At 35.1% G+C, this 23020-nt stretch overlaps 1 pseudogene; it reads right to left on the bottom strand.

The window, feature by feature from the left end:
• Positions 1-13890: 13890 nt before the first annotated feature.
• Positions 13891-16505, bottom strand: LOC102502844 (serine/threonine-protein kinase VRK1 pseudogene; annotated as a pseudogene).
• Between the last annotated feature and the right edge of the window lie 6515 nt (positions 16506-23020).

The raw sequence follows: 23020 nt of genomic DNA, 5'->3' as shown, positions 1-23020 counted from the left end.
TTTTTTTTTGGAGAGATTTTCACTGTAGGGCGCGTGCGCTCGCCAGACAGACAGAGAGAGACATAGAGACAGAAAGCGAGAAATCACCCCCCAGGGGGGATGGTCACGCCACAATCCCTTCTCCTCCATTCTCCTCTCGGGATCTTGGGCACGCACGCACACGCGCCCGGCGTGAGTTTTAAGCCACCGGGTCCGGGACACGAACCGCGGTCGACTACGTGGGAGTCCAGCGACATAGTCATTACGCTAACTGCTGGTTCCCATCCCAAGAGAGTCTTAACATCACAATTTACCCAGTTTTAGCTAACCCTGGACCAGGAACATGTGCATGCCAAATGCTCTCAGGGAGATCTCTGGACACAAATCTGGAATCTTCCCAGGGGCAGGGGCAGCCTTGCAGAGCACTGCATTTTACCACTAAGGCATTGTTTGTCTCATTTCTTTTCAAGGAAAAAGTGAAGGTCAAGTAAATCCTAAACATTTTTAGCATCCACTTAATCAGGGCCCGAGTCTGGGACCCAAACTCTGGAGTAAGCCATATGGGATCCTGTGCCCTAACCACCATGCTACCTGTTGGTCCAATACTTGTTCTTTTACTTTCACCCTTAGAACTATTTCTGGTAAAACATAAGTGGTTAAGTTTGTGTAGTTAACACAATCTTAAATACTGAATCTTTAAACAGCAAAATCGAAACTCTTAAAAGCATCAGTTGATAATGTTGATGAGTTATATTATTCCTTTTAAAATGTTTGTATGGTTTATTTTGATTGATTTTTTTAAACAGGAATTATTTATTTATTTAATTTTATTCAATATTTTTGTTTCTTAATTTGCTATAGGGCACATGTGCTCATCAGAGGCGGGGGGGGGGGGGAGACAGGAGTGGACAGAAAGCGAGGGAGAGTGGCAAAGTGAGAAATTAAGCTACCAGGTCTGGGAATTGAACTGCAATTGGCCATGTGGGAGTCCAGAGCCTTAATCACCATGCCATCTGCTGGCCCAGGTTGGACTGATTTTTGAAACTCATATGTTGTTTTTATGTTTCCCAATTTAGTACCATCTGTACCCCTCATCTATTTTCCATTCTTAATTCTAGCCCTTTTCCTCACATTTTGAAAAAAATAATCACACCGAATGCTGAATAGTACCTGTTTGAAAATCTAACAAATTGAATACATAGGACATGCTTGGCTTACAGGTTATATATTGTAAAAATCAACAATATAATGGAATACTAGAAAATTCATAAAGCACATCAGTATCACAGGAATATAATTTGGGAAGTGTGCTCTTATTTTATAAGACTATATATAGAAATGTGCAAAAGCTGTAAGAATCCCAAAACTCAAATGCTGGAGAACCTGGACTTTTGATATCCAAAGGCAGAAGATGGGTGTTCCCAATTCCAGAAGAGAGAGGGCAAGTTCTTCTTTCCTCTGCATTTTAGTTCTGTCTGTACTCTCAGCCTATTGGGTGGGGCCTGCTCACATCAGTGAAAGTGAACCTCCCTTACTCAGTCTATGGATTCAAATAGGATCTCTTCCAGAAACACCTTCACAGACATACCCAGAAATAACACTACCAGTTATCTTGGTATTCCTTTTTCCAATCAGCCTGATACCTAAAATTAGCCATCACAGCATCTCAAGAGGGATTTAAAGAATACCTAGAATGTTCTTTCAGTGAAAATTATAAAAGAGAAAAATGTTATATTTTGTATGATAGGAAACCATCAAATGTAGATATAATCTATCCAGCAAATAATCAATAATAATATTGTCTGAGTTAAGATAATACTCTGTTTAATAACAATGTAGTTTAGGTCACTTCATTTCTATTCACTAATACACTAATTCTAGAGTAATTACAGTAATTTTATGATATAATAGTTGACATAATCATTAATATTTCCCTCTTGCCACACAGAATTTTTTATACTAGGCAGAAATGCTATAAATTGTCTTCTCTGAACTTCCATATTAGTTATACAATGACAATTAGGTAAATTACAATAAATGCACCGATAGATATTCTTCCATGCTATACTATGTCCGTTCATGAGAATCATTCATTTTTTATTATTTTTAGATGATTTTTATGGTTTTCTAAAGATTTAAATATCTTTCAAAATACCTGGCTGTAAGTAACCAAATTAAGGGCTAAAACTATTTTTACCCTAAATAGATCGATAGATAAATTATAGATTAAATTTATATAGCATATATAGTGGTAGTTTCTTTTGTTACTATTTGGTACTCAATATCTTGTTTATTTTATAAATGAGAAAATATTCCTACACACTCAATGGCCCATCCTGTTTCCTCTCCTATGCAAGTGTGGCCCTGGATGAAGGCAATAATAAGAGTAAATATGAACAGAGGATGACAATGGTGGTGTAGGGTGACCTGATTCCCGTCCATGTTTATAGACCTGTAAAGTTGAGGATATAGTTTCTTGGTTATTTTCATTATTGCAGAGTAGACAGAGGAGAAATTATCTTTAGTGTGCTGTTTCAGAGCATGAATCACACTTTACAAGCCATTCTTGTCAGCCCATAATATAAACTAATCTTCTAATAAGACACTGTGTCCTTCCATATAGTTCAGTGAAGTGCATAGTGTTTTAAACCTTAATAGAAAATGATTCTCTTTTCCTGAGGTGACCTTTTAACCCAAACTACAGTCCAAGTTAATTTATATGTTTTACTGGTATGTCTATTAACATTGTTTTCAAGGATTGGAGAATATTACACAAAGCATTTCTAGGCAGAAATTATATTATAGAATAACAATGATCTTCACAGTATAAACAGTCTTCGATTGCCAATGTGAAGGAACAGGGGTGAAGTGGCATCTATCTTAGTCAGTACCTGTCTATTTTGCATAAATACAGTAGATAAGACTTTATATTTGTCTTTGTTTTCTATTTTTAAAGATGAGCCCATTATGGTTCTTTGAAAATTATAGCACTACCCCTCCGTGTATTTGCTAAGGAAAATAACTTGTACTTGTGTATTTTAATTTTGTCTTTCATGATTTCATTTACTCCAGTTTCTCTAGAGGTCATGGAGCTGTTTATTTGTTTCTTGGGGGAGCAGGAAATGTACTTGGAGTCAATACACACACACACACACACACACACACACACACACACACACATACACACTCCCACACTCAGCTATAAATAGTAATGGAAAATAGAATATCCAAATAGCATTTTAGAAAGAGTTAAAATAATTGCTAAACATAGCACTAAAATTAAATGCAAAGTAGTTTTCTAAAGCTCTTTATATAGTTTATTCTTTAAGAATTTCTACATATTCTGTAATATTTTATGTGAACTTTTGTTATTTATAACACATTTTGAGTAAAGGCATTTCTGCCCAGGCTCATTCTATTTTACCATAAAGTCCTAATTAAAATAGCTTGAATGATCTTCAATGAATTATTGGCCTTTATGATGCAGTATGAATTATATGACTTCTTTGTCTATAGAAGTCCTGATTTCTATGTCAAGAACACAAAGCAAGAAGGAAGGAGAAGAAAGGGCAATAACATATTGTTGAATAACTATATAAAACATTCATGAAAACAATTTATAGTGACTTATTGATTGTTTACAGCTCTTTAACTTTTGCGAGGTTTTCCTCGCTTTAGGCTTTTACATTTGATTAAAAAGAAGACAAATTCTCATTCTTATTTATTGACCTGTGTCTGCATGCCCCACGGTAATGTGGCTGGATTCCTGAGAATAGATCAGAGCTGAAATTGCTGGGTGCTTAGTAATAGCAAACTTCAAACCCGTTTAGTTGGCAGAGGCTTTAATTTAGTGTATTTAACTGATTATGAGTAATAAATACATGAGTTTATTTCACTAAAATAATGTGTTTCTTTTTATTTCTTAAAAGCATCTGTTTCTCACATACCTTTGTAAAACAGATCTGACTGGATTAGATTATTCATTTTATTTACATTTGTTTATTTGTTCCAATATCAAAGCCCTGTTATGGCTATCCAGTACATTTCCCACATCAAGCTATAGTTGTTGGAGCAACTTATGCCAAAAAAAAAAAAGAAAAGAAAAAGTGACTTCCTCTGCACAATCTATGCCAATGAGGCTTTGATAATCAGGCCAATCACCTAATTACAAGTTTGTATTTCTATTCCCACTGAGATGTGCCAATTAAAAAAATTCAACTTTAATTCCAAACAACCTATTAGTCCTAATTACCTGATGCGCGGTCTGCTTTGAGCTTTTTTTAACCCTAATGTGTACTTGTGTGTGTATATGTGTGTATACTGAATGCAAGATCTATAAAGTAATGTGAATTAATAAGCAGGTCTTCATGTAACCTTAGCTGCTTTAGCTGCAAACCATGGTTTCAAAATGAAGCTAGGTCTACCTCTTCAGAACAAGTTATGTCATTATCCAGGCAACCTGAATTAAATGTGGAAAAAAATATATATATATCAACTATAGATATATGTAATATTATTATATAATATGAATCTATATATATATTACACACACATACACCCACACACACATATATATATAAACTGTGGATCACTGGTCTAAAGGATTGGAATTACTTATACTAGTTGTCTGATTTCCCTTGTGTTAGAAAAAATTCATAAAACTCTGCCACAGCTCATGATTTCTATCACTGTATAAAGTGAATTAGGGCATTTGACATACCAACTTAGTCGTTTATGTAGTTGCTGGCTACATCATTATTAACACCTTGAAAATTAATCTTGTCTCTGCAGGAACTGTGTGCTTTATTTACATAGTAAGAACCAATTGAGGAACCAGCAGTTAGCGTAATGGCTATGTCGCTGGATTCCCACGTAGTCGACCGCGGTTCGTGTCCCGGACCTGGTGGCTTAAAAAACTCACGCCGGGCGCGTGTGCGTGCGTGCCCAAGATCCTGAGAGGAGAATGGAGGAGAGGGGATTGCGGCGTGACCATCCCCCCTGGGGGGTGATTTCTCGCTTTCTGTCTCTATGTTTCTCTCTGTCTGTCTGGCGAGCGCACGCGCCCTACAGTGAAAATCTCTCAAAAAAGAAAAAAGAACCAATTGATGAGTGAAAATCTTAATGGGCAACAATAAATAAAATCATATGTTTATAATTATATGTTTAAGGTAGTAATTTCAGAAGAAGAGGTAAGTTCTCTTCTCTAGTGAATTCAGCGTTTGGAGACTTTCCCCATTGGCTGAGTGGTCGAGACATGATTATGTTGAAGAAGTAAAAATACTGTTAAAAAGGTTAAGATTCAAGCAAAGACACAGCTGTCTCTCTGAAATCTAAAATCAAGTGTAAAAATAATTTACCTCTGAGCAAAGAAAGATATGTTAGCTGAGAAAAATAGTAAAACTCAAAATTGATTTAGATTGATATTTAGAAGCTCGTTTAAAAGAAATGAGGGGGAAAGACTACATTCCTACTTCTTGATGTAGATTTCAAGAAATGAATTTTTCTCTTAAACATTCTTAATATTCAAAGTGTAATTAAATGTCACTCCTTTAAAATACCTGCCCTTTTTTACCTTAAACCTTCCCACAATCTACACATTATTAGACACAGTTGAATATCAACTTAGGAAATTTTTGAATCCAAATAATAATTATAAGTAAATAGTGCTAAGTAATAGGAAAGGAAGAACAAGAAGTTCAATAAAATTAAATCACTAATCATTAAGTTAGAACCAGAGAACATGGATAATACTTCGTCAGCAAATACAGCAGGGGGAACCAGATACAAAAAAGGAAAATGGAGAAAAGTCTGTCTCTTATCACTGCAGATTCTCCCTCGAACCACAATTTTCACAGAAATTTTGGGCCTTTCTGTTTCATAAAACAACACAGCAGAGAAAAACAGGAACCCCCATTATTTTACAATGTAGAATGCCTCTCAGGTTTGTGGCACTCACTCTTTTTTTACTTAGTATTAAAAATTTGGTTTTAGACAACTCAGTACCAGAGAACTGTAGAAAAAAGACTTGTACAGGAAGTTCAGAGGAGCATAACAGAAATGATGAAGGGAGTACAGGTTTTGACTTGTGAGAGAAGATTAAAGAATCAGAGTCTCTCTAACTGTGCAAAAGGATGACTGAAAGGGAAGATGATAAAAGCCTACAAATATATGAAAGGTATCAGAACAGAGGACAAGGAGTTATTGAGCATTTCACTGAGGGATTATTAAGCTATAAAATGAACAAATGGATTGAGTTACAGTGGGAAAATTTGGGCAAAAAGAAACTCTTCAAGTGCGTAATACTTCCTAGACTCTAGAGAGAATGGTGAGTTTTCTACTTACAAGGTATTATTTTGCTCACCCCATCACTGATTCACATATACTCACAGATATCACAGATACATACATACATACATACATGCACACACAGAAACATGTAAGGGAGGCTCATGCATAATCGGAATAGAACAGTACAGATTTTTTTTATTTAAAATTTTCATCTTGTGTTTATCTCCATGTTCACAGATAGCTTTATTTTTAATATACACAAATTATAATTTTATTTCAAATAAAAATCTATCCAGCAAATGATACTGACTGAGAAGAGTAGTATTAAGAAACACTTTCAGGACCAGCAGTTGGTGTAATGGCTATGTCGCTGGACTCCAGTGTAGACGACTGCAGTTTGAGTCCTAGACTCAGTGGTTTAAACTCACGCTGGGCACGTGTGCATGCATGCCTAAGATCCAAAGTGGAGAATGGAGGAGAAGGGATTTCAGTGTGGCCATCCCCCGGAGGGTGATTTTTCGCTTTCTGTCTCTTTCCGGCGAGCACAAGTGGCTTATAGCGAAAACCTCTCCAAAAACACAAAAAAAATAAAGACTCTCTCAGAAACACAACTCAGTGGTTTAAACTCACGCTGGGCACGTGTACATGCATGCCTAAGATCCAAAGTGGAGAATGGAGGAGAAGGGATTTCAGTGTGGCCATTCCCCGGAGGGTGATTTCTTGCTTTCTGTCTCTTTCTGGCGAGCACAAGTGGCTTATAGTGAAAACCTCTCCAAAAACACAAAGAAACACAGAATTTGAGGGTTTGGAGGGAAGGCACCTTGATAGCTAAAGAACCTGTATTTGCACAAACCCTTTCAGCCAGAAAGTTGCAAATCCTGTGAATGCCCACATCATGTGCAGACTTCTCTTTCACAGTCCTTCATTTTATGGAGCTCTGTTTCATTATTTTTATAACCCTACATCCTAATTTCAGTAATTCCCCTCTTTCAGTAATTGCACTCCATTCCATGTGTCACCTACCATGGCACACTCAAATAGAGCATTCTATATGCTCCAACTGTTTATTATGTCACATTATTTTGACATCTGCTTTTATCTTATCAAAATGATGTAAATATGTGCTTTCATTTATTGAGGTTTCTCCTTAAATTTGGGACCTGGAGAGGAAAAGTAGGCAACTAATAAGTGATTTGAAGGAGGCTGGAAAAATTTTAATAACTAACCATTTTTTTTCTCTATACCTTCTAAAATGGTGGGAAGAAGGAGGCAATATCCACTGATTGGGAATGTAAACATGAAACCATTAAAGATATCAAGTGAGAAGAATGCTGATATAATTGTGAATAATATAACCATGCTATAATATTATGAACTTGAACACAGTAAAATATTAATGTTGAAAAACTTTTTGTTGCCACATATAGTGTTCTGAACTATTTATTTACTGCTCTGTTAATTAATTGAAGACTTAGCAAAAAACCTGAAAATTCCTCTGACATCAGACCAATTTCTTAAATGCCTCAAATGAAAATAATTAGTGAATAAGATATCCACATTTTGGTATAAATTTTGACATTGATATTTGTTCAAGCTTATTTTCTTCTATGCGAATAGATGGCCTTATACTTATTTCTGCTAAAATATTCTATCACATTATGTTTATTCCTTTTCTGTGATGTTTCTGGATTCTATTTCTGACTTTTAAAAAATAATATTGTGTTTTATAAATTCTCATTTAAATTATTCACTGAAAAAAATTGAGTAAATGAGTCATGGATAAAGCTTCACACAGAAACATTTTTTCTCTCAGGTAGAACATTAATCAAGAAGTTTTGGAGGACCAAATCTATTGCACAGCAATAGATCCCATAAGGCTGACTGTGGTTTGAGTCTAAGTTCCCTAGTAGCTTGAAAAACATGCCTCTGTGTGTGTGTGTGTGTGTGTATATCTGTGTGTGAGTGTGCATGTGCACACTCACGTATCTACAATCCTGATCTTGATGGGATAGAGAAATGCAAGGAAAAGGATTATGTCATGATCACACCCCACTAGTGGGTGGGTTCTCTTTTGCTTTCTAGCAAGAGGTCATGGCCCCCAGCCAAAAAAAAAAGAGAGGAAAGAAGAAAGGAAAGGAGAAGAGAACAGGGAGGGTGGTTTTAGAAATCATTGCATAATAAATTAATAATCCATGTAGTTGCCCTATTATCCATAACATATGAGTGTTGTTTACCTAATATGGATATGAGAGAATATGTAAAATAAATAAATATAGCCACACAATATCATTTATCCATTGTACAAAAAAATTTTTGAGAGGTTTTTGCTATAGGGTGTGTGCACTTGCCAGAAAGACAGAGAGAGACACAGAGACAGAAAGCGAGAAATCACCCCTGAGGGGGGATGGCCATACTGCAATCCCTTCTCCTCCAGTCCTCTTCTCTGGATCTTGGGCACGCACACACATGCGCCAGCATGAGTTTAAGCCACCAGGTCCAGGACTTGAACCATGATTGACTACATGGGAGTCCAGCGACATAGCCATTACACCAACTGCTGGTCCTGAACAAATATTTTTGTGTAAATATTAAAACTAGTAACTTTATATATATAATGAATCAAACATATTTAAAAACATATTTATTATAACATTTTGACCCAATAGTTTATGCAATATCTTTACATATACATTTTTATATTTATAGTAGACATATGAAGATCTACCGTGAAAAATACATTATCTTCTATATAGTCACAAAAATTTATAAACTTCTTCATATATATGTACTAAATTGAACACTATATTCCATTTATTCTCAGGGAGAAACATTAATTACTGCAGCACAATACACCTATAGAGCAAAGGTTAGGGTCAACTATCTAAAATTCTTGTTCAGACTCTGCCATAATTAATAATTCAGGATGAGTTATTGGTTATCCTTGGCCTTACATCACATATTGTTACAATGAGAAAAACTTCATTAGATCATTTCTAAATCTCTTTCCTTCCATATATTCTATGATTAACTAACTTATTCATGTATTGAGTTCCACTCACCTGAAAAGATTGTTTTGAAAAACATTATAGTATCATTGATACTCAATATTTTCAATGTAAATACTACCATTTTAAAATGATAAGTTATTGTTTGTTCTGCTCAAATGCATTTCCATTTGTACTTTTTAAATTAAATATAGTAAAATATTAAGTGACTTAATTGCAATTACTTCAAATTTGAAGACTTTATAGTCATTACGGTTCTGCTTATTTGTCTTTTTATTTTTCTTCAGTGGACTTTGGAATACACAGGCTTTAAATTTGTTTGGCCAAGAAAATTATATTTATCAAGTATTGAATTGTATTAGTTTACCAATACTATCTCAATGTACAAATGTCACGCCATCCTGGCATCCTAAATGAAAGGAGATATATTTGCTTTTGCTGAAATCTCTCCTCAAGTAAATGACTAGAAAAATGCATGAAAATGTGGAATAGTATATCTAATTTAATCATGGATTTCCTTCTGTCTAATCAGCTCTATAGACTTTGGAATAATGCAAACTGACACTGGCTGATTCCTATACCCATGAAGACTCCTTCTTGACACAAAAACATTTTTATGTTATGCATCATTGTATTTATTTTCTAGGTGACTTAGTTTCTAAGGAACACCATAACGGCACTTGAAAAAATAGTTTCAAATTAATCTGCTTTCTTTCATTCTCCTGTTTTCCTCTATGATATAACCTTTAGACAACATCTTTACATGACACTAAGTGGATAATGCTGCAGCTACCTGTGACACTGAGTCACTGTTATCCCAACCACAATTTGTATATTATTCACACGGTGACTAGGCTGTCATCGCTGGCATTTGTTCCTGACTCTTCATGCTTTCTCTTCAGAATAATTTTGGAAGACAACAGAAATCTGGCTTTTTAAAACAGAAGCACCATTTTTAAGCTATATTTACCTCTGCTACTCTACTACACAGAGTTACAAAGCTTGGTTTTGAAGCTTCCATTTCAAACAGACATGCTGATTTTGGATAGAAAGTTAAAAATATTTTGAGAAAAAAATACTTAATGATACTTACAAAATTAACAAGACGGTTGCCTTGTCTTTTCAAATATCTCCCTTACAATTCCATCTAGGCTTCTAGCTAATTAATATTACCATAATAATACTTACATAAGGGATAGAGAATGATTTTATTTAAAAATACCATCAAATGATCTTTTACTACCTGATATTCATTTCACATAACATTAAAATGAACATATTTATAAAAGATATTAGGTTGTAGGAAAAGTCATGACATATTTTTTTCTATGCCAAAGAGCAAAAAGAGAGACAGAGAATGAAAGTGAGAAATCACATCCCCAGAGGCAATGGCCACACTGCAATCCTCTTAGGATTTTGGGCAAGCACTGGGGACACATGCCCAGTGGCCAGGCTTGAGTTCAAGTTACTGGGTCCAGGACTTGAAACACAGTAGGCCACATGGGAGTCCAGCACCCTAACCACTATGCAGTCTGCTGGCCCCCAAATTTAAACATATTTTAATGTGGCTGTTAAATGAAGTAAATGTTTGCAAATGTAATTTACCATTGTTGCATATCGTATTATCAAAACTTGGATTTAAAACAATGCATTTCTATTATTTCAAATTTCCTGTGCCTGAACTTTACTGGATCTTCTGCAGAGGGTCTCCTAGGGCTACATTCAAGATGCTGGCCAAAGCTGCATTTTCATCAGAAGATTTAACTGGAGATGAATGCTTTCCCAAGCTATGACTTGGGCCCTAAATTTCTGCAGGCCACCCCAGCTCCTAGTGGCCACCCACAGTTTCTAGTTGTGTGGCCATAGACAGCTCACAACGTGGCAGTTTACCTATTCAAGCCCAGAAGGAGAGACAGAGGACACCTAGCAAGATAGAATCCTTTAAAATGTAACAAAATCATGAAAATGGCATCCTATTAACCACAGTCTTATATATTAGAAGAGAGTTGCAGATGAGGGGTTTACCCAAGGCATGGATACCAGAAATCAGGAATCACTGAGTCTGCCTGAGGAAAATTATATGTAACACATATTATATATATATGATTATAATTGTATATGATTTACATTTATATTAGACATGTGTGTAAATTAGAAATTAGGAAGAAAGTGACATCCAGACACAAAAAATACAAAGGACCCCAATAGAATCAACCCAAGAAGATTCTCTCCATGGTATATCATAGCCAGATTGACAAAAATCATGAATAAAGACAAGATACTAAAAATGGCAAGAGAGAAATATCGAGTTACTTACAAAGGATATTCCATCAGGCTAACATTGAACCTTTCACCAGAAACAATACAAGCAAGGAAAGAAAGGTTTGATATATTCAAAGTGTTGAAATAAAAACAATTTCAACCAAGATTACTATACATGGTGAGATTATCCTTCAAACGAGAAGAAAAGATTTTAAAAAAAAATTCTCAGATTAAAGAACACCTAAAAGAATTTACCAACACCAAATCGGCTCTTTGTGAAGTTCTGAAGGCAGGGCTATACCAGGAAAACTAGAGATAGTGATAGAAATAAGAGAATTAAAAACAACCAAGAAAATGACTAACTTCATAGTAGTGACAAGTTCAGAAATACTGATAATAATGTTGAATGTTAATGTATGAAATCCTCTAATCAAAAAACACAGACTGGCTGAATTGATAAAATGACAGAAACCCTCTATCTACTGCCTATAAGCAGTGTACGTCATGGATAAAGACATACATAGACTGGAAAAAGGTATTTCATGCATACAGAAATCAAAATTGGGCTGGAGTCATGATACTGATTTCAGAAAAAACGGGCTTTAGGACAAAAACTGTAAGAAGACACAAATAAAGGCATTATATATTATAAAGGGGTTAATTCATCAAGAATAATTAATTCCTATAAATATCTATGCACCCAACTCAGAAGCACCCAAATATATGAAGGAAAGACTGCTAGATCTAACAGGAAAGATAAACTGCAACATAGTAATAGTTGGAGATCTCAACACCCCACTCTCTCTTCTGGACAGATCATCTAGACAAAAAATAAGCAAAGAGATACAGAATCTAAACGATACCATGACTCAAATAGACTTGACAGACATCTATAGAACCTTCTACCCCAAAACCACAAAATACACATTTTTCTCACTCCAGCATGGAACCTTTTTGAGAATGAAGAAATAAAGTTTATTAAGCAATGACAAAAGAACAATTAACTTGAAAGATATAATCATTCTAAACTTGTATAGATTTCCTAACATATACTCAAAATGCATAAAGCTACAATTAACAAAATTCTTGGGAAATGTTAAATACTAATTATAATGCAAATGTTTTATATAATATTCTCAATTATTAATAGGTCAGATGGATAAAAATCTAATTTGAATGAAAAAAAAGAAAGAAAAACACACTAAGCATGTGAACGAACATGCCCAAATTCCTAAGAGGAGAATGGAAGAGAAGGGATTGTGGTGTGGTCCTCTCCTCTAGGGGAGTGATTTCTCACCTTTCTTCTTTCTGTCTCTCTCCTATGAGTGCACTCACCCCGTGGTAAAAATCTAAAAAAAAATTTTTTTTAAATGGAATTATTGTCTTCTTGGAGAATTGACTCCTTTATCTTTAAGTAATGCTTATTTTTACCCTTGAAAATCATTCATACTTTTAAGTCATCTATGTCTGAAATTAATGTAGTTACTCCTGTTTTCTTTTTATTAGTGCAACATGATATATCTTTCTTCATCTTCCTATTTTTAAGCTACATGTACCTTTACATTGAAAGTGGATTTCTTATAGAATACATATAATTGGGTCTTTTTTTTTATTCACTTTTAAATCCCTGTTTTTTAATTGGTATGTTTAACCTACTGTCATTGAAAGTGATATAGCTGATTAATTTTTTTTAATCAAGAAAAAAGGGACTTTTATTTTAAGGTTTACATTTCCTTCAAAGTAAGGACTTTGACAGGCATTTTTATCCATTCAGGAAATGTGCAGTGATTAGAAAAATGCACATCATATATAGTAATTTTTCTTAAATGTACTCCCAAACCTCAAAAACACACAGCATTGGGAACCAACAGTTAGCATAATGGCTATGTTGCTGGACTCCCACGTAGTCAACTGCGGTTCACATCTTGGACCCGGTGGCTTAAAACTCACGCCAGGCGTGTGTGCCTGCCTGCCCAAGATCCCGAGAGGAGAATGGAGGAGAAGGGATTGAGGCGTGACCATCACCCTGGGGGGTGACTTCTCGCTTTCTGTCTCTAATGTCTCTCTCTCTGTCTGTCTGGCGAGCGCATGCACCCTAAAGCAAAAATCTCTCCCAAAAAAAATTAAAAAAAAAAATACAGCATTGAGAAAGCTTAAAGAGTATAACTTGAAGATTTGGGAATTTCATACATTAACCTTTAATAAATTGTACAAAGTATTTATTTTTTTTAATTTGTTTTCCAAAGACATAAATATTTAATTACTGCTCCCAACTGCAGAAGACTCACAAAAACAAAACACAATACAAAAGTCCAATGAAAGGGAAAAAAAGAAAAATTGGTTCATGGCATTTGATTTACTTCTGGACTTTCTTTCTGGTTCTTGAACGGGTCTGTGTGGCCTCCTCTGTCTGAGAGTTTGAACATTCTTTATCTTCAACACTAGATTCTGTGTTTTCTTCAATTCCCTTCTTTCTCTTCCTTGTTAGTTTTTGCTTTCAAGCCTCCATTCTCCACAACGCTGAGGTTCAGTTTGCCATCATCCCAACTTCCCATAGCTTTTAGTTCTTGCAAAAGAATATCTTGTAAATTTGGATGAGGAGGTTTTTCAGTATAGTCCAATAACTTCACTGTTTCCATGTATTAGCAATTTCACCTGGCTTGTTTTTCTCAGGGAAGCATCTGTCCATTGAAGCTGCAATCTTTTATCTGTATCTAAGTTTGCAATCTCTAACATTGTTAGGATCTTTTCAATTAATTTCCCAAGGAAGATGGCCACTGAGCTAGTAGACCATGCAATAACCAAGTATTTCCAAATCAAAATCACCACATCTTGACAGGGCCACGCCATTGTGCACATCAATGCCTGTCAATTCAATAGTGTAGTCGTGACATCTTTTGGGGTCCTCTTTGTACTCTTTATGACCTCCTTCTGGGCAATACTGCTAAGCGAGGTCATAATCTACCAAGTAAACCTGGACAGGATTTTTGTAGCTCAGGAGCAGATTTGAGGCTTTGATATCTCCATGTACCTTCTTATGTTCATAACTGTATTCCAGAATATCCAGAATTTTTAGGCTTAGCTTCAAGACAGCTTTCTGAGAAGACCTTCTGGCATTTGCTTCATGTATTTTCTGAAGGTCACTCCCAAAACAATCTATTATCATAAACCTGTAACTTATTCCATTTTTATCATGCATACCAGACCCCCAATACTTAGGAACACCTAAGAACTTCAATTTATGAACACGAATCCATTTTTGAATTTGTTCTGGTTTAGCAGCTCATTGGTAGAACTTTAATTAAGTAAAAGGGATACACTGTCACTGCGTTCCTTATTAACAACACAGAGTGTGTCATTGCTGACCGATTTTGAAGAATTCTTATCAGCAAGATAAACATAACTAAAGTTACCTTGGCCAATAGGTAATCCAAGTTTCCATTCTTTTTGATATTAGTTATCTCCCCAGCTGCAAACCGTTCTGCAAGACATCTCCTTGAAGGGCCCTGTCTTCCAGCTCTAGCTACTTTTACACGAGGCGTTTTCACCCATGCTACAGACTGCTCACCTCCTGCCCAATACGAACCTCTCGCCACTTTTTTTTCATATAGCTGATTAATTTTTATCATATCAGTTTTTAAATTTCTTTACCTTGCTGTTTGTTCCTAGTTTTGTTTCTTGTCTTTTTCTGTCCTTTATGGCTTTAATTGAGCAGTTTACATGATTTCATTTCCTCTCCTTTCAGAATATATCAGCTATCTTTCGTTTTTTACTTTTTTATAGGTTTCCTAGAATTTGCAATAAATATTTATGACTAACCTAAGTCCACTTTTAAATAGCACTGTATCAATTTGTGAGTAAAGTGCCTTATAATGACAAAATAACCCTAATTTCTTCTACCCAACCTTTATGTCATTGGCGTAATAAATTTGAATTATACTTAAACAGTTACATACACACACACACACACACACACACACACACACAGATATACAATACATAGGGACTTCAAATGGTTTGTGAAAAATTGAGTTAAAGTGAAAGTTTATTTTGGTATGAAAAAAATTTTTGAAATCCATTAATAGCTTTTTCATAATATGCATTTTCTGAACTCTTTGAAGATCTTACACATACATATACATAAATATGCACACATTATTGAATATATTGAATATATTGTTGCTATTATATTAAGTGAATTACTATGTGTTACATAAATTTAGAATAAGAAAAATAAAATGTTTTTATTTTATCTTCACTTATTACTTCTTTGATGCTCTACCCTTTTATGTATATTTATATACACACATACACACATACACATACACACACACACACTTATATCAACAGAATAAATTCTACGGTCAACAAAAATTACTGGATATTGGTTGCATTTCATTTATTTATTTATTTTTATTTTTTTTAAAGGTTTTGCTGTAGATGCATACACTCACCAGAGAGAGAGAGAGACAGAGAAAGTGAGAAATCTCCCCCACAGGGGGGATGGTCATGATGCAGTCCCTTCTCCTTTAGTCTCTGCTCAGGATTTTGGGCACATAGATGTGCCTGGAGTGATTTCCAAGCCATTGGATTTGAGACTTAAACCATGCAGTCAGCCATGAGGGATTCAGTGCTTTAACTGCCACACCACCACCTGCTGGTCCCTTGATTGTATTTCAGAAAGAAGCTAAATAAAGTTAATTTCTTCTCATTGATAGTTCTTGCATTACTCAATAACTTCTTTTTTTATATAATTCATTCATTTATTTATTCCATGAGTGAGAGAGACAGAACAAGCAGAATGAGTATCTCCCACAGAGTCTTAATGCCAGGATCCATTCCCTGCCTGTAGCCAGACCCAGATCATGGGCAAGAACATGCCAGCACACTCAGAGAAGTCTCTGGAGTTGAACCAGGAACCTTCTTATGTTGGACTGCTTTGCAGAGCACTGTATTGTATACCTGAACCATGTCTAGTTGCTCCTTTATATTTTTTAGTAACACAATAAATATTAGGACTATTTTCAGCAAAAATGACGGTGAATAAAATGCTTTGAAATAGGTTTTTGTAAATTATGACATTTCCATTTTTTCTCAAGAACAAGAGTTGCTGTTGCTAATTACAGTAAGTCTGTAATCAAATGAGGATTGCATTACCTCATCCCTTTTTAGTAACCAGGACATTACATCTGCATTTATAACATGTAAGAAAACAAAACTTTTAATTAGTTATAGTGATAAGGGGATACAGATGGAGATATTTTAAAAGATGCATACATCAAAGAAAGAAAAGTTGCTGTGGTTTTATTTGAATGAGAAAAGGGGCTAAGATATTAAAATATTCTGTACTCTACTAGCACGGAATTGCCATTTTACTTTTTTGTATTTATTAACTAAAATCAGAGAGGTTTGATGAGCATTTTTGAAGAATGTTCTCAAAATAGAAGAATTTAGAAAGTTTACAAATCTTAAAAATCTTGCCCTATGTCATTTACCTGACTTTAGAATTTAAATAAAATCTATGCTGATTAAATTTAATATAACTTGTTTTATTTTTAAATCACTTTATAATCGTGATTTCTGTCTACTTATCAATAAAATATCTAGGAACCACCAGATGGTATAATGGTTATGTCACTGGACTCCCACATAGTCGACAGCAGTTTGAGTCCCAGACCTGGCAGTTAAACTCATACAGGTGTATGTGCATGCGTACCCAGGATCCCAAGAGGAGGATGGAGAAGAAGGGATTGTGGCGTGGCCATCCCCTTTGGGGGTGATTTCTCGCCTTCTGTCTCTCTTTCTCTGTCTTTCTGGTGAGCACACATGCCCTAGAGCAAAACCCTCTACCCAAAAAAAGAAAATTTAAAATAAAAATAAAATAAAATATCTAGCTGAAAAGTGAAAAACTTATTTAACAATCTAGCATTTACATGACAACCATATAAATGTAATGACCAGCAAATATAAACTTAAGGGATTTTTTGTCATAATTATATCTGCCATCCCATTTATTTGAGGATCAATAAGTCACTGGAAATTATAAAATATTTCCTACATCCTAATGGTCAACATGTCCAAAAGATTTCTGCTTCCTAAGTATCCCTTAAATCTATTTTTCCCCTCTCCCAGTCTCTGCCACTAACTTACATCTGCCTATCTATGTTTTTTTTTGCATTGATTACTGCATTGACTTATTAAGTTTACTCCTTTCTGTATCTCTTGCTGTTTTCTGCTCTTCAGAAATCATGCTTAAGCAACATGAAATGACTAGTCCTTAGCTGGATGTACTAATTGTCTCATAAGTTCATGCATATTTATGTGTTAAAATATCCTTTATTATTATTCACTACATGAGTACCTACTATTTTCAAAAACTCAAGTCTTGTGGGAACCAGCAGTTAGCGTAATGGCTATGTCGCTGGACTTCCACGTAGTCGACTGAGGTTCGCGTCCCGGACCCGGTGGTTTAAAACTCACGCCGGGCGCGTGTGCGTGTGTGCCCAAGATCCTGAGAGGAGAATGGAGGAGAAGGGATTGCGGCGTGACCATCCCCCCGGGGGGTGATTTCTCACTTTCTGTCTTTCTCACTCTGTCTGTGGGGTGAGCGCACGCACCCTATAGCGAAAACCTCTTCTTTTCTACATTTGTATCTTGTACAAATTGTTATTGTAATGTCTAGCAGTCTATATCAAAAAATTTTTAAAATGTGGTTTGAACATATATCAGTTATATATAATATAATATGTACAATTTTTTACATTTGTCAGTGCTCAAAAGGAGTGTAGGATGGGACCAGTTAGTGTAATGGCTATGATGCTGGACTCAGATATAGTCAACCGCGGTTTGCGTCCGACCTGGTGGCTTAGACTCACGCCAGGCGCCTGTGCGTGCGTGCCCAAGATCCTGAGAGAAGAATGGAGAAGAAGGGATTGCGGCGTGGCTATCCCCCCTGGGGAGTAACTTCTCGCTTTCTGTCTCTCTCTCTCTCTGTCTGTCGGGCAAGTGCATAAGCCCTATAGCAAAAAAATCTCTCCAAAAAAAGAGTGTAGGATCTTTGAGAAAGACTATTTCCCATTAATCTTCTTTTCTTAATCTCTAGAACTTAGGATATCACCTGACCATTCAGAAAATATTCAATAAATATTTGTTAAATGGGCTATGAGGAAAAAAATAAATTAACTATGCAATTGGTTTTGAAACTTGCAGAGGCAGAATTTTTTCATGGTAGAAACAACATGAAGTGAACCAATAGAAGAGATTCAATTGGAAGTACAAAATCTCATTAAATAAAACTTTAAAAAATATCATTTCTGTGCATAAGACATTGGATGATTTATTGCTTTGGTTTTTTCTTAGGAATACAATTCCAAGGAACTAAAAGCTAAAATTGTTCAAGGTATAAAATGTAATTCAATGTACTTTATCACTCATTTAAAAGAAAATTGCCAGAGAACACATATGCTCACCAAAGAGAGAGACAAAGAGAAGAAAGATGAGAAAGCACCATCATGGGGAATGGTTTTGCTAAAATCCCTTTTCCTCAATTTCTCCTTCATTTTCAGGATTTGGGACATTCATACACAGGCACCTGGCATGTTTCTAAAGTCACCAGGTTCAGTACTCAAACTTTGGTCAGCCATATGAGATTCTGCCACTTTACCTACTATACTATAAGCTGACCCTGCCACTCATTTTAATGCTTAGTTATGCTGTCACATTCAAATACATTTTCAATCCAAAGTCTCTTTTTTTATTAACTAACCAGTGATTCATATGTAACTAATTTTAGATGTTGTTTCTAAAGCTTTGTTATGCCCGTCACAGATTATTATATAAAGAACAAATGATCTATTTGGAGAAGATTCTGGAAAGAAGGCAAGTTAGAAGCACAGGGAGTCTGTCTTCCCACATAGATAACAATTGCAATGGCAAAATCTGTCTGATACAACTATTTTCAAAGTCTGGAGTCTACTTAAAGCTTGTGAATTCCAGGGGAATACTTGCATGTAAATTGTAGTAAGTTTCTACTCCTAGCACAGTAGCAAAAATTGATCCCTCTTCCATGATAGGGAGCTATGTACCTGCTCCTAACACAATTAGTATGAGATAGGCATATCCTATTCTCTAAATACCAGAATCTGTGCTCTGAATACTAATTGTTGATTCTGATAATCACAGAGATGCAAAAAAGAGGGAGAAAACCATTATTGGAAGTCTATCCCCCTTTAACTGAAGTCATGTGGTTTCCTGCTACTCAACCACCACACCACCAACTGGGCCTCCATTCTTTTTTCTAAGGATTGTTTTTTTATATGGGGGGAGGTATTTTATGATTCCATCCAAATTTAAAATTTTTAAAAATATTTCTGTAAAGAATGTCATTGACACATAGAAAGGCATTGCATCACACCTACAGATCACTTTTGGATGTGTAAATATTTTAACAATATTTATTCTTCTAATCTGTGAACATAGGTTTTTTTTTTTTCCATTTTGTATCTTCAATTCCTTTCATCAATATTTTATAGTATCATTATAGAGACCTTCCACTTCTTTGTTTAAATTTATTCCTAGGTATTTTATTTTCTTCATGGCTATTATACATGAGACTACTTTTTACATTTATTTTACACCTATTGTATTATTTGTGTATAAAAATGCTATTTCTTTTGTGTGTTGATTTGCCATCCAGCAAATTTACTGAATTCATTTATTAGTTATAAGGGTTTTTTGGTAGAATTTTTAGGGTTTTCTATATATAAGGTCATGTCACCTGCAAAAGGGAAAAGATCGATTTCCTCCTGTTCAATTTGGATGCCCTCTATTCATTTTTCTTGTTTAAGTACTCTGGCTAGAACTTCCAGTATCAGGTTGGATGAAAGCAGTACAGTGGGAATGCTTTTCTCATTTCAGTGCTTAAAGAAAAACTTTGCCAGCCATGGTGGCATAGCATGGTTTGGTTTATAAGACCACATTTTGCTTCCTATGTAATTAAAAGTCTAATGCATTTTTTTAAAAATGATTTTGCTGTTTTGGACATAAAAATCTATAAAGATGCAATTTTGTGACATCAACAAATGAAGAGAATGAGGACAGAGAAGTTAAAAAAAAAGGTTTTTTTGGTATGTAACCACAGTAACACTAGAATAAATTCACACTAGAGTATATAATTTCAGGATAGTAAATGTAATGATCATGGTAAATACGATGAAAATGGATGCAGAATGTGTACCAAAATAAAAGTGAAACACAGAAAGGAATATAAAGATTTCATTATTAAGTAGTCAACTAAACACACCAAAAATAATAATGCCAAAAATGAGGACAAACAAATGATAAGGCATATAGAAAACAAATAGAAAAATGGCAGAAAATAAGTTCTTCCTCATCAGTTCATGATAAAATGAAGGGAGTTTTATTATATGCTACCACATGGACGAAACTTGAGGCCACTATGCTAAGTGAAATAAGCCAGTCACAAAAAGATGAAGGCTATGTGATTACATTGATGTAGTACCCTGAGTAGACAAAATTATAAAGACAGAAAGTAGAATAGTGGTTTCCATGGACTGGGTTGTGGGGGAATAGGATGCTATGTTTAATAGGTATAGTTTTAAATTTGAAAAATGAATAGAGTTCTGGAGATAGATGAGTGGTTATTATACAGGTTTAATGTAATAAATACCATGGAAATATACATTTAAAATGACTAAAATGGTAAATTTTATACCATATGTATTTTATGATAATAAAAATTTTAGAAAGAAAAGGACAGCATAAGAAACTTATACCATGATACAACTGTTCAGTATTTTGACTTTGGTGATGAATAAGTAAAAGAATAAAGGTAATAAAATTGTATAGAACTTAATATAAGCACATACATGCACACACACAAGTACAAGTAAAACTAGGAAAATCTAAATAGGTTTCATGGGTATCAATATCGTGGAAGCCATCTTACAGTACGACTTTTGCAAAATGTTACCATTGGGGAATATTGGAAAATATATAAAAAGGATCTTTCTTAATTATGTACTGTAAGTATACATAAATTTACTATTATCTTAATTTTTAAAAATTGGAAGAATATTTCAAAAGTAAATAATACCATTCAAAATAGGACCTAAAATTCGGGAACCAGCAGTTAGCGTAATGGCTATGTCGTTGGACTCCCACGTAGTCGACCGCGGTTCGTGTCCCGGACCCGGTGGCTTAAAACTCACGCCGGGCGCGTGTGCGTGCGTGCCCAAGATCCCGAGAGGAGAATGGAGAAGGGATTGCAGCGTGACCATCCCCCCTGGGGGGTGATTTCTCGCTTTCTGTCTCTATGTCTCTCTCTGTCTGTCTGGCGAGTGCACGCGCCCTACAGTGAAAATCTCTCCAAAAAAAAAGAAAAAAAAAATAGGACCTAAAATTCAGGAACTGTAAAAAGAGTGACTAAGATTTTCAATTATGTAAAAATAAAAACTGACTGTATGTTAACAAACATCACAGAGTAATTGGACAAAAGACAAGCCATCAGAAATATGGGCAATTCATATCAAAGACAGAAGACTAAATTTTATACACACACACACACATATATATATTTTTTTTTAGCAATTTATATTACAGTATAACTTATATGTGAATAGAACACTAGACATGCACAGAAAATTTCTACCAAAAAGTCCATCAAAAGTGATAGGCAGCTGTCCCTGTGGTCCATTGGCTGAGGCGCCAGATCCCATAAAACCAAACATGGTTAGAAACCCAACTCTGGTGGCTTGAAAAACTTGCTAGATACATGTATGTGGATGCCGCAAACTCCAATAAGATGGAGAAATTGAGAAGGTGCTGCAACATGACCAAACCCCATTAGCAAGTACTTTCTCCTTCTCTTGGGTTAGGAGAGGTGGTAGGCCCGTGATCCAAGTTGACTGCATTTTGAGTCCCAGACCCGGTGGCTTCAACTCATGTCGAGTGCGTGTGTGTATACCCAAGATCCTGAGAGGAGAATAGAGGAGAAGGGATTGCAGCATGGCCATTCCTCCTGGGGGGATGATTTCTTGCTTTCTGTCTGTCTGTCTCTGTCTTTCTGGCAAGCATGCGTGGTATAGCAAAAACCACTCCAAAAAAAAAAAAAAAAAGAAAGAATTAATTAATGTAAAGAATACTATTCAAAAAAATATTTTTTTGCACCATGGTTCTGCAAACATTGTCACAACTTAATTTTAGATTATTATCATTTAAAGTATATGAATTTCTTAAATTAGAGAGAGAGAGAGAGAGAGAAGCATAAATCTGCCAATGGGCAACCTGTTATGAAAGGTTTTTTCAGTCATCTTAAAATATTTTTCAGTAAAACATTTGGGTCTTTTGTTTCAGAAATCTGTTCATACTTTAGATTAAGCTCTACCTTATGTTAAAATGGAGGACTGAAATACAGACAGAAAATTACAAGTATCCTACTGAGCACTTAGAAACAGACAGAACAACAA

This window comes from Tupaia chinensis, unplaced genomic scaffold (assembly GCF_000334495.1).
Source record: "Tupaia chinensis unplaced genomic scaffold, TupChi_1.0 Scaffold000002_1, whole genome shotgun sequence".
NCBI classification, from domain to species: Eukaryota; Metazoa; Chordata; class Mammalia; order Scandentia; family Tupaiidae; genus Tupaia; species Tupaia belangeri.
Note: the sequence above shows the minus strand (reverse complement) of the source record. Positions and strands in the feature narration are given on the sequence as shown.